The sequence below is a fragment of the Amblyomma americanum genome, chromosome 1 (genome assembly GCF_052857255.1).
Source record: "Amblyomma americanum isolate KBUSLIRL-KWMA chromosome 1, ASM5285725v1, whole genome shotgun sequence".
Lineage (NCBI taxonomy): Eukaryota > Metazoa > Arthropoda > Arachnida > Ixodida > Ixodidae > Amblyomma > Amblyomma americanum.
This window is the reverse complement of record NC_135497.1, coordinates 224,287,332-224,298,905: the sequence shown is the minus strand read 5'-3', so window position 1 is coordinate 224,298,905 and position 11,574 is coordinate 224,287,332. Positions and strand designations below refer to the sequence as shown.

At 45.4% G+C, this 11,574-nt stretch overlaps 1 long non-coding RNA gene across 1 annotated transcript; it reads right to left on the bottom strand.

Moving 5' to 3' along the window:
* Positions 1 to 5,041: 5,041 nt before the first annotated feature.
* On the bottom strand, positions 5,042 to 7,205 carry LOC144095353 (uncharacterized). Its single transcript, XR_013306721.1, has 4 exons — positions 7,119 to 7,205; positions 6,916 to 6,978; positions 6,653 to 6,775; positions 5,042 to 5,262 (listed from the first exon to the last, which is right to left on the bottom strand). It is a non-coding gene; the product is annotated as an uncharacterized LOC144095353 (long non-coding RNA).
* Positions 7,206 to 11,574: the final 4,369 nt, after the last annotated feature.

Genomic DNA, 11,574 nt, shown 5'->3' with positions numbered 1-11,574 from the left:
GGAAGGTCATGTGTTTGCGGCCACGGATGTCATGCCTAATTTGTACTACTGCCTGTGATTACATCTTATTTAAATCATTACACAATTATTTTTCTCTAACAGACGCTTTCAAAAAGAATGCCTATGCTTTTTTAGGTTTCCACAACGCTTAGCTTTTCTCATACACAAAGCTGGATCAAGCCACTTCAGCCTACACACACTCAACAGAAGGAGACTGTACATCAGCTGTAAATTTTTGGTTGATACAAAACCAGTGGCGATGCTTGCTGTTGCTATTTGTGATGAAAGAAAATAACGTGTCAATGCTCTTTTGTTGCACAGGGCACTGTGTTGGTTGCCAAAATTAAGATTAGTGGGAAATATTTTAACTGCAATACATCAAAAACAGCACCTCATAAGAACCACAGGAAGGCTCAGGTAGAACTGCACTTTTTGAAGAAGAACTGCCAATAAAAACAACTCATCATTTTGTCGAGTATGCAGACTAAAAAACATTACAGGTGAAAAAGTCAATTTTTTATAAATCTTTCCAGTGAACATAAAATAAACCAGTAGACGAATAACAAAAATATTGCCTTCATTGGATCTCTTCAAGGAAAACGACCGGGACCAGTCCACTAACACAGTTGCACCTACTTATAACGAATCCGACGGTCACAGGGATAGCGTTCGTTGTATCGTAGTTGGTGGACTTAAGCTACTGCAGCCAAAACACAAGTCATACAAGAGTAACCGTTTATTTCTTTAAAAAGTCTGCTATATATGTATATATATATATATATATATATATATATATATATATATATATATATATATATATATATATATATAATATATATATATATATATACGTGTAGTTATGAAGAGAGCCAACAGTCACCGAAACCATGGTGCATAGGGGAGTGTTTTTAAAAAGAAATTTTTAATGTGTAGTGATAATCTGTGGGATAATATATATATATATATATATATATATATATATATATATATATATATATATATATATATATATATATATATAAATCTGTCGCTTAAAGAAGGTTACTTATAAAGCAGCAGAAAAAACAACGATGCCGCCGGTGGGAACCGAACCTACGATCTCCGAATATCGCGTCTGATGCTCTTACCAACTGAGCTACGGCGACGGCTGTCCGATCGGCTGCTCTCGGGGAAATTTATGTTTATTGGGGTGTAAGCGAACCATGAGTGTGTTCGCCAGCGCCACCCTCGTCCATAGCGGCGGACGTAGTACGTCCTGTATTAGCGGGAGGTGTGACGTGGAACGTCATCTAACGGCGAGGGCGGAAAATGTGCGAGAGCCCTCTTATGCTACCTATGTCATCAAGACTGCCAGAACTGAGACCCTCGTTAAGCAATTAGCAGACAAGGTAACGGAAATGAGGGGCTCGTTTTGATAAACTTATGAAGGGAGCCAACAGTAACCGAAACCAAGGTGCATAGGGAAATGTTTTTGTCTTTCATTTTTTAATGTGTAGTGCTAATCAGTGGATAATAATACTTAGATTAATCTATCGCCTAAAGAAGATTACTTATAAAGCAGCAGAAAAACAACCATGCCGACGGTGGGAAGCCGAACCCACGATCTCCAAATATCACGTCTGATGCTCTTATCAACTGAGCTACGGCGACGGCTGTCCCAATCTGCTGCTCTCGTGGGTATTATGTTTATTGAGTGTAAGCGAACCTTGAGAGAGTTCACCAGCGCCACCCTCGACCATAGCGGTGGACGTAGAACGTCCTGTATTACCGCGAGTGTGACGTAAACGTCATTTAACGGTGAGGGCGGGAACTGTGAGAGAACTCTCTTATGCTACCTACGGCATCAAGACTGCCAGAACCGAGACCTTCGTTAACCTATTAGCAGACAAGGCAAATGAAATGAGTTTCTTGTGATGCTACCGCGATCCTGCCTAAATTAATCGTGTCTATTTGTGAACGTCCACAGAAAGTCACCTGTTTGAGTCTCAGCGATGTGCACAAAGCGACATTTTGATGATATCACAAAATGCAATTCCAGCGGATGTCTACTAACAGATGTTCTCTTGTGAATGATCTTACGGATGTTTCACGTGTATCTCAAAATGATTGGGACTATTTGTGGATAGATTTAAAATATCTCTGGTTCTCAATTGGACCGGTGTTGCCCGAAGTTCGATCTATCGGATGTGACGGCTAAGTTTTGTACGCTATAGCCGTACATTTCCCTATACATTCACATTGTAGCTTTACGGTGCTCAGCAATTATTGGATATAAAGCATAATTTGATCTAACAGAGTTCGATAAATCTTAACTGTACCACCGAAAGCGACTGAGGCGTTGGCGGAAACTGGTGGTAGGCTGGCGTACTTGTCTTCTGTCCTGACAAAGTTATAAGAACGTGTTCGCAGCGCGCAGTGCTTTTCTCGTGCAGTATGCACCACCCTTGTGTAAAACGTTCGAGCAGCGCATTGGACTCCAACCAAAGAGACAGCTCGCCGCATTTACTAGGTTCTTCAAGAATAATTTGCACAGAGGTAAAGCTGCATAGACGGACAAACTATAGGTAGGGGCCAGCGGTTCACACGAAAAACATCGGGTACTGTGTGATTTCAGTTTCATTTATTGGTGCCGACATGCTAAGCAAGAGTGATGCCCACTGGTAGGCGTCTACGCGCTGTCTGTGTGCGGCAGCAGGGCAGAAGGTGGAGATCCGATTGCGTGTACACAAGGCAGGCCACGTGATGGGATGGGCCAGCAGACATAACTTCTCGCATTGCTGCCATTGGTTGATAACCGGCCGTGGACCGTAGTTTCGCTTCCAACAGCACTGCCCCGTCATTCTGCTTCCATTCATACTGCCCCGTCATACTGCTTCCGTCATACTGCTTCCAAAGTTACAATGCCGCTGTTTATTACTTTTTTCTGGGGGGGGGGTAGTTAACACTTTCTTGGGGGAGACCATGGAGGCTGGGGTACTCTTCGGTGTGCGCGCAGAGGCGGAAAGCGCGCGTTTTAACGGTGCTTCCTCATTCGCTACATAACCGGGTGGTATGGTCACGGTTGTTCGTTTTATGTGAGACGCATTGCCACACCATAACGCATGTTTTGACGGGAACGCCGCCCTCGTTCGTAATAACCGAGCGTTCGTTACAATAGCGACCGTTATAAGTAGGCTCGAAGGGACACAAGGGGGCTTTTACCGCATGAGGCGGACTTAGGGTTGCTTGACGGCGGAACGAATCACTGGCCCGTCAACGCAACGGTTTGGTCGAAGACCCTTTTCCCAAGCATCTCCTCGCAGAAGAGAGGAGCACCAGGCGGCGGGAAATCTTGTACCCATTAGAAAACCGATTTGTACCCGGCGGCACTGGGGATCAAACGCAGCGCCTCCCGAATGCCTGACCTTATCCTGGATTAACTGTTTCCTCACGAACAGCTTTTAATACACAGTCATACGAGGATGTCATTCCGCCATTAACAAAGTAATCTCGGGGTGCGCCAAGGCTCTGTCCTTCGACCGTTGCTTTTCCTAGCCTTCGTAAATGACCTCCTCTCTCGCATAGCATCGTCCATCGGTCTGTTCGCCGAAGTCTGCGCGTTACACCGTCGCATTTCTTCTCACCATGAACAGATAACCTTTCAGAACGACTGACGTAAAACTGAAATTTGGTGCTCAAATTGGATGATGGAGCTGAACGCAGCAGAATTCAAATTCATGCACGTCTCACTTAAACGTTCTAACATTTCTGATGAGTATTCACTAAAATCAACTATCATATCACAGGTTGAGTCTTACAGGTACCTAGGCGTCCTTATCAGCAATAAACTAACATAGAATCAGCATATCACAAAACTAGCTGCTGACATTTAGTACACTGCCGTAGTGAAGGGCTCCGGAAATTTCGACCACCTGGGGTTCTTTAACGTGCACTGACAACGTACAGTACACAGGGTACACATTAGAAGGTCACTTTCGCTATCACCGCTATTCATTCGTAAACTTGGATACGAAACTTTTATCTGCCCGAAGCTCGAATACGCATCCCCCATCAGACGTACCTAATTAACGAAATTTAATCCATCCAGAACTGCGCCGCCCATTTCATATCTTCAAACTATGACTTTCGCTACAGCATCAGCAGTCTTAAGACGCCTCTCGGTACCCGCCCACTACCCTTTAGAGGTAAATTTTCTCGTCTCTGTCTGTTCCATAAACTGTACCACAAGACTTCCCCAATTTCCGTGATTCTCTACAAGTTCCAACAGTGCACACATCATATCGTCTGTTCAACTCTATGAGCATCTGTCGCTTACATGGACCTACTAACACCCTTAACAAATCTTTTTTGCCAGCCGTAATTAAGGAGTGGAACCAGCCTCCTGACCATGTTGTAATCGAACGTGATCCTGGTAGATGCAAACAATGCCTGACATGTCATCTTGCCATTACTTGCCATAATGCCATAAATTGTTGCTTCCTCTTATCATTACAGTGCCTCTATCACTTGAAGCGTGATTTTGTACTTGAGCCTTTTGACTGTTTCATGGTCGTTTTGGCCAACAATTTTTGTGTTATTTTTATGCGCTACCTGCTCTCTCCCTTATGTATTACCCCACCCAGGGCATTTAAGGGTATAATAAATGATTATAAGTGATGATCATGTCAGCCAGGAAGGCAGCTTGCATATGCGAGCAGTAGCAGCAAAGAAAGCAGGATGACTGAAGCCAACAAGAATTTTGAAAGCTTAAAAACGGGTGCTGAGGAAACACACCTAAGAAGTAAACATCACATTTGTCGGAGCCAAATGACACACTTATCAAAATCTGACGACGAATTTCATCGTCAAAATTCTTGCACTGATTGTGGCACCAGCACCGTTGTTCACCCCAAGTCGCATGTAAGCAAGGTGCCAGCTGACTGACCTTTTCGCGATTCTCGGACCTACCCCAGTGGCGGGATCAGAAAGGAAAGAACTGGAAGGGGGGAGGGGCGTATATTTTAGAGAAGTATGCTCACCATAGAATATCTTTGGCAGAATTTTGGAGACACAGGTCTCGTATACAGCCGCTTGGCTAGAGTCTTGGTCAAAGACGTAGTCGTAGGTGAACTTTTTTTCACCACGAACAGCCACGGTCTTCTCGCTCGGCTCTAGCACGGTGCATTCCTGGCATCCTCCTATAATCTCCTTGGATATGAGCGGGCGGCAACGGACGGCCACTTTTACAGGAATGTCATCATTTGACGCCATTTAACGATAAGTCTGCAGGAAAATAAACAAACGAACAGTAAAATATGTCAGAAAACAGTCGTTCTAAAGGGACCCTGAAACAATTTCGATGGGCATACTCTAGTGCAACAGATCTGTAGAAGTGGTCTTTGCGGATATTCGAGTCAAATATGAAAGCTCTGTGTCGAGCCTATAGTTTATAAATCATTTTTAAAAACTGCTCGTAATAGCTCGCAACCGATTAGGGCGACACATCACCGCCGCATCCCGATGATGTCAGTGGGCAGTCTGGGCGAGCCTTGAAGTTCGCCCAGACATACCCAGACTGCCCACTGACGTCATCGGGATTCGGAGGTGAGGTGCCGCCCTAATCGGTTGCGAGCTATTACGAGCAGAAATTTTGTAGCGAGTTACATTGGCCACGAACTTGAGATTTCGCTGTGGCACTCCCGAGGAGGAGGAACAGAGCCGTCGCCTAGCAGCGGCTGCAGCTGGGGAACGCCTCGCGCTCGCCGCGGCATCTGGCATGACGTCACACCACGCTCCTCGCTGCGGAGCCGCCCGTACCCGCCCTTACGCGCTTAACCGCTAACCAACGTATTTGGTGGCGCACTATTTATGGGAGCCACTGAAACCCCCGCACACTCACTGAATAAAAAAAAACATGTGTATAGGCTGGGAATCGAACCAGGGCCTTTGGCGTTTGAGGCAGAGACGCTAGCACTCCACCATAACGGCTAAGGGCTTGATGTTAAATAAATGCGCATCTAGTGAATGCACGGGTTTCATATATTAACTCTTCCGATGCAGAAGTCGCCACGCTTTCGATACGTATATCCTGGCCTAACAGAGCTAGGCCAACAGCAATTTTTAAAAAATGATTTCTAAACTATAGGGTCCACACAGAAATTTGACTCGAATACCCTCAAAGACCACTTATACGGATCTGTTGCACTAGAATATGCCCATATATATCATTCAGTGTCCCTTTAAAACGGACGTGAAAAAGAGAGACAATTTATTCGGACAGAGAAGTTAAATAGTTTGCAATGACACGCTGAGAAGCAGAGTGTTGGGTTCGTGGATATGTGGCGGGCCGTTGCGATTAAAAGGTGACCCGTCGCACTTAATCAAGCGCGAAAAGAATTGAGTATACTGCTTGCAATTTAACAATGTAATCCAACGGTTCATCGCAAATGAACGCGACAGGGAAAGTTCAATGGCTCAGAGAACCATTTCAACTTCGCAGACGCGAAACCGGGAGTGAGAATTTGGAAGCAGGCCAAGTTTATAATTTATCTTTGTTTATAGATAATACAGCCTGAGCAGAATCATGCCGCTCCTAGTAATGCATCTCTCACAGTGGAGTGATTTCGTTATGTACGAAACAGAACCCTCCCCTGCGGTGCCTGGAGCACCTTACCCCTTGGGAGGCTTGAACCACCCTAGTGTCCTCCTAGGACCCGGTCTGGAGCCTCCGCGTTTTAGGTGGGGCCGCGCAGTGGGGCTGAGTGGGCGCCCAAGAACCTTCGTGTCTGGAACTCCCCTGTTTCAAATAAAGCTTTCATCACCACCAAAGAGCAGTAAAAGTCACCTCAGTGAACGTAAGAGAAGATCCGAAGGCAGGCAGTCCCGACAGAGCTGCCAACGTGCAAGAGACAGACGAATGAGAACCGGTACACTTACCACAACGAGTTCTGCGCAGTGGTGCCGAGTGGGGGCCCAAGGTCCTCAGTGTCTGAAATTCCCCTGTTTCAAATAAAGCTTTCATCAACACCACCAAGCAGTAAAAATCACCGCAGTGAACGTAAGAGGAGGACCGAAGGCAGGCAGTACCGACAGAGCTGCCAACGTGCATGAGGCAGACTAATTAGAACCGGTACACTTACAGCAACGATAAGATCCTTGGGTAGAGGAACACAAGAATTCAAGACGTAAGGAGCAGCAGTTGAGTTGCGAGATGGCGCGTCTCTGCTTTCGTCTGTTCGGTGTTCTAGCACGCACGCGCTACGGCGGTTATGACTGGCTCACGAGGTGGCGGCTTCGGCCGCTATAGTACTTATCCGCTTCACCGTATTTAGAGCTTTCAGCGCTTTCAATGGTTTCATACTTTAAACCTGAGTTTGAATGCCTTTACAAGCTGTTTTGTTTTGTTTCGAGGTGCAGTTTTTTTTTTATATGGCAATAGTACGGCACTTGGGACTACGGTACGTTCTTGGCGGGTCGTTTGATTTCTCATGCGCGCAGTGCATATATATCGGCACGTTGATAGGCGCGCTGCTGCTGCTTCCGAAACCACAAACACCGTTCCTGCACTCTTGCTGTATCTTATGGGCACACGCACACATTTGGTACCTTATTTTCAATGCATATGACTCGTTTGTTGTGTAGCTTGCAGCTTACTGCAGGGCTTGTTTTCTGGCCACGATCGCGCTGATGTTGTGATTAGCCTCGTGGCCAGAGGTGGGCAAATGTCCTCATTTTTATTTTTACTCTCTCATTCTAACTTTTGAATCCATGGCTCTCCCTCACCCTCGCCCTCATTTTGAAATATTATCCGGCCCTCCCTCATCCTCACTAATAGTTGTTTTAAAACTCGAGTTATTTTTAAAGTCGGCAACTTCTGGCGATATTACTGATTATAAACATGTAAGGAAAGCCCTCAAGGCACTATTGGACGAGAGGCTAGATGCTTATACCGGCGTATGTTGTTTGACCTTGAGCTACTACATGAGATAAACCGTGACAGTTACGAGTTGAGCCCCAAGATATCACTCTGCCTTTACTTCTGGCATGAACTACATGCATAAATGCGCCCTGCACTTATTTTGATGTTATATGTATGAACTCCTACAATTTGTCAGCGCGTAGTTGTGTCTGTGTGCAAAAACTAGGATACGCCAAGAATACTTATAAAACAATGCAGTGGCATTTACCGCGATAGTTACAAAGAGTGCTAAGGAGAGAATAGACTCAGAACAAGGAAAGTTTGTAGGCCGCTTAATTACCACGCGTGGTGATATTGCGATAGCATTGGATCTTATAACTGAATTTCACTGCTTCTAATCTCCTGTCATTTCGTGCGGCTTGCTGCATGCTCGTGTGATGGCGCTGGTAGAGAAGACGAGGAATACGACGATTAGCGGACCTGCTATCTGTGCCCAGTCCCTAATTTTCAGTGTTCCTTCAAAGTCTGAGAATTCTGAGATCTTTTCTGCGTGTCTATTCGCTGTACGACGACCAGGGGCTCCCCGCGCACCGGGAGAAGCACGTCAAAGGATCGTCTGGGCGCTCGATCGGCGCCGTACCCGCCCCGATGTGGAACTTCCCCGCCGCATGCTCGATTTTATTCTCATTGCGCTCCTCAGGATTACCATATACGAAGATAGTTATACCTTTGGTTCTAGAATGTTTATTGCTTGGAGTGGCGTGATTGGAGTTCGGTGCTGAGGCTGGCGACCAGGCGGTTGGCGACTATGGGATAGGTTCTAGGAACAGCAGGGGAGAGTTATTAGTAGAGTTCGCAGATAGAAATAATTTACGTATCATGAATACCTTCTTCCTCAAACGAGAGAACAGGAAGTGGACCTTGAATAACCCCAAAGGTGAGACTAAAAATGAAATCGACTTCATACTATGCGCTAAACCTGGCATCGTTCAGGATATGGACGTCCTAGGAAAGGTGCGCTATAGCGACCACAGATTGGTAAGGTCTCGAATAAGCTTAGACTTGAAGAGGGAATGGATGAAAGTAGTGAAGAGGAAGTCTATTAACAAGTTAGCGGTAAGAGGGAAGGTAGAGAAATTCAATATATCGCTGCAGAACAGATATTCAGCTTTAAGTGATGAAGACCATATTAATTAAGATGGTTCATTAATGTTCATAAATGAACGATAATCTGACAGCCATCATTACAGAGTGCGCAGTAGAAGTAGGCGGTAGGACGGTTCGACAGGATATCGGCAAGCTATCGCAGGAGACGAACGTTCTGATTAAGAAACGCCAAAGCATGAGAGCGTCTAACCCTACAGACAGAACAGAACTAGCAGATCTATTGAAGTTAATAAATAAGCGCAAGGTAGCCGACATAACAAAGCTTAATATGGAGAGACTCGAGCATGCTCTAAAGAACTGAGGTCGCCTAAAAGCGGTGAAGAGGAGACTATAGGCATTGGTAAAAACCAGATGTACGTGTTACGATACAAGGAAGGCAATATGGAGAAGGCAGTTAAAGTAGCCGAAGGGTTCTGCACAAATCTATACGCTAGCCAATGCAATCAGAACGTTAATGAGAGAGGCAGTAGCGCACAGCAATGCGCCATCCTGCCAGTAACGAAAGCGGAAGTAAGAAACCCCTTGGGGCAATGGCCGCCGCGGTGGCTCAGTGGTTATGGCACTCGGCTGCTGACCCGAAAGACGCGGGTTCGATTTCGCCCGCGGGGGTCGAATATCAATGGAGGTGAAATTCTAGAGGTCCGTGAGCTGTGCGATGTCAGTGCACGTTAAAGAACCCCAGGTGGTCGAAATTTCCGGGGCGCTTCACTACGGCGTTCCTCGTAGCCTGGGTTTCTTCGGGACGTAAACTCGTATAAACCATAAACCCAAACCAAACCTTAGGAGCAATGCAAAGGGGGAAAGCAGCTGGGGATGGAGGATCAGGTAAAAGCTGATCAGTTGAAGGATGGAGGGGAGATTATGCTAGAAAAACTAGCCACCCTGTATACGCAGTGCCTTATTACCTCGCCCGTACCAGGAGCTTGGAAGGACGTAAACATTATCTTATTTCATAAGAAGGAGACGCCAAGGACTTGAAAAATTACAGACCGATCAGCTTAATGTCCGTTGCCTACAAGGTATTTACTAAGGTAATCGCTAATAGAGTCAGGGCAACGTTAGACTTTAATCAACCAAATGATCAGGCAGGCTTTCGTAAAGGATATTCCACAATAGATCATATTCACACTATCAATCAGGTGATAGAGAAATGCGCAGATTATAGCCAAACTCTATATATAGCTTTCATTGATTACGAGAAAGCATTCTACTCAGTGGAAACCTCAGCATTCATACAGGCATTGCGTAATCAGGGGGTAGAAGAGCCTTATGTGAAAATACTGGAAGATATATATATATATATCTATATATATATATATATATATATATATATATATATATATATATATATATATATATATATATATATATAGCAACTGCACAGCTACTATAGTCCTCCATAAAGGCAGCAATAAAATTCCAATAAGGAAGGGCGTCAGGCAAGGAGACACGATCTCGCCAATGCTGTTCACCGCATGTTTACAGGAGGTATTTCGAGGCCTGAACTGGGAACAGTTGGGAATAAGAATAAATGGAGAATACCTAAATAATCTGCGATTTGCTGATGACATTGCCTTGCTGAGTCACTCAGGAGGTGAACTGCAAATCATGATCAATGAGTTAGACAGGCAGAGCAGGTCGATGGGTCTAAAAATTAACATGCAGAAAACCAAGGTAATGTTCAACAGCCTAGCAAGGGAACAACAGTTCACAATTGGCAGCGAGAGCCTAGAAATTGTGACGGAATACGTCTACTTAGGGCAGGTAGTGACAGCTGATCCGGATCATGAGAGGGAGATAACTAAAAGGATAAGAATGGGGTGGAGCGCATATGGCAAATTCTCGCAGATCATGAGTGGCAGTTTACCAATTTCCCTCAAGAGGAAAGTGTACAACAGCATAATCTTACCGGTACTCACCTACGGAGCAGAAACGTGGAGGCTAACGAAAAGAGTTCAGCTTAAGTTAAGGACAACGCAGCGAGCCATGGAAAGAAAAATGATAGGTGTAACGTTAAGAGATCGGAAGCGGGCAGAGTGGGTGAGGGAACAAACACGGGTTAATGACATCCTAGTCGAAATCAAGAGAAAGAAATGGGCTTGGGCAGGGCATGTAATGCGAAGACAAGATAACCGCTGGTCCTTAAGGGTAACGGAGTGGGTTCCAAGAGAAAGTAAGCGTAGCAGGGGGCGGCAGAAGGTTAGGTGGGCGGATGAGATTAAGAAGTTTGCAGGCAAAGGGTGGATACAGCTGGCAAAGGATAGGGTTAATTGGAGAGACATGGGAGAGGCCTTTGCCCTGCAGTGGGTGTAGTAAGGCTGATGATGATGATGATGCACGTACTTCGACAGCATCAGCAATGAAATGCTTGTTCTGCTACGCTCATAACAGAATTACCTTGTCCTCCGGTTGTGCTCTTAGCCGCACGTCGTTTAGTTGCAGCATGTGAACTACAAAATTACTCCTGTCTCTTACATGCCAACATGGACCACAGTATATTTCTGCTGTGT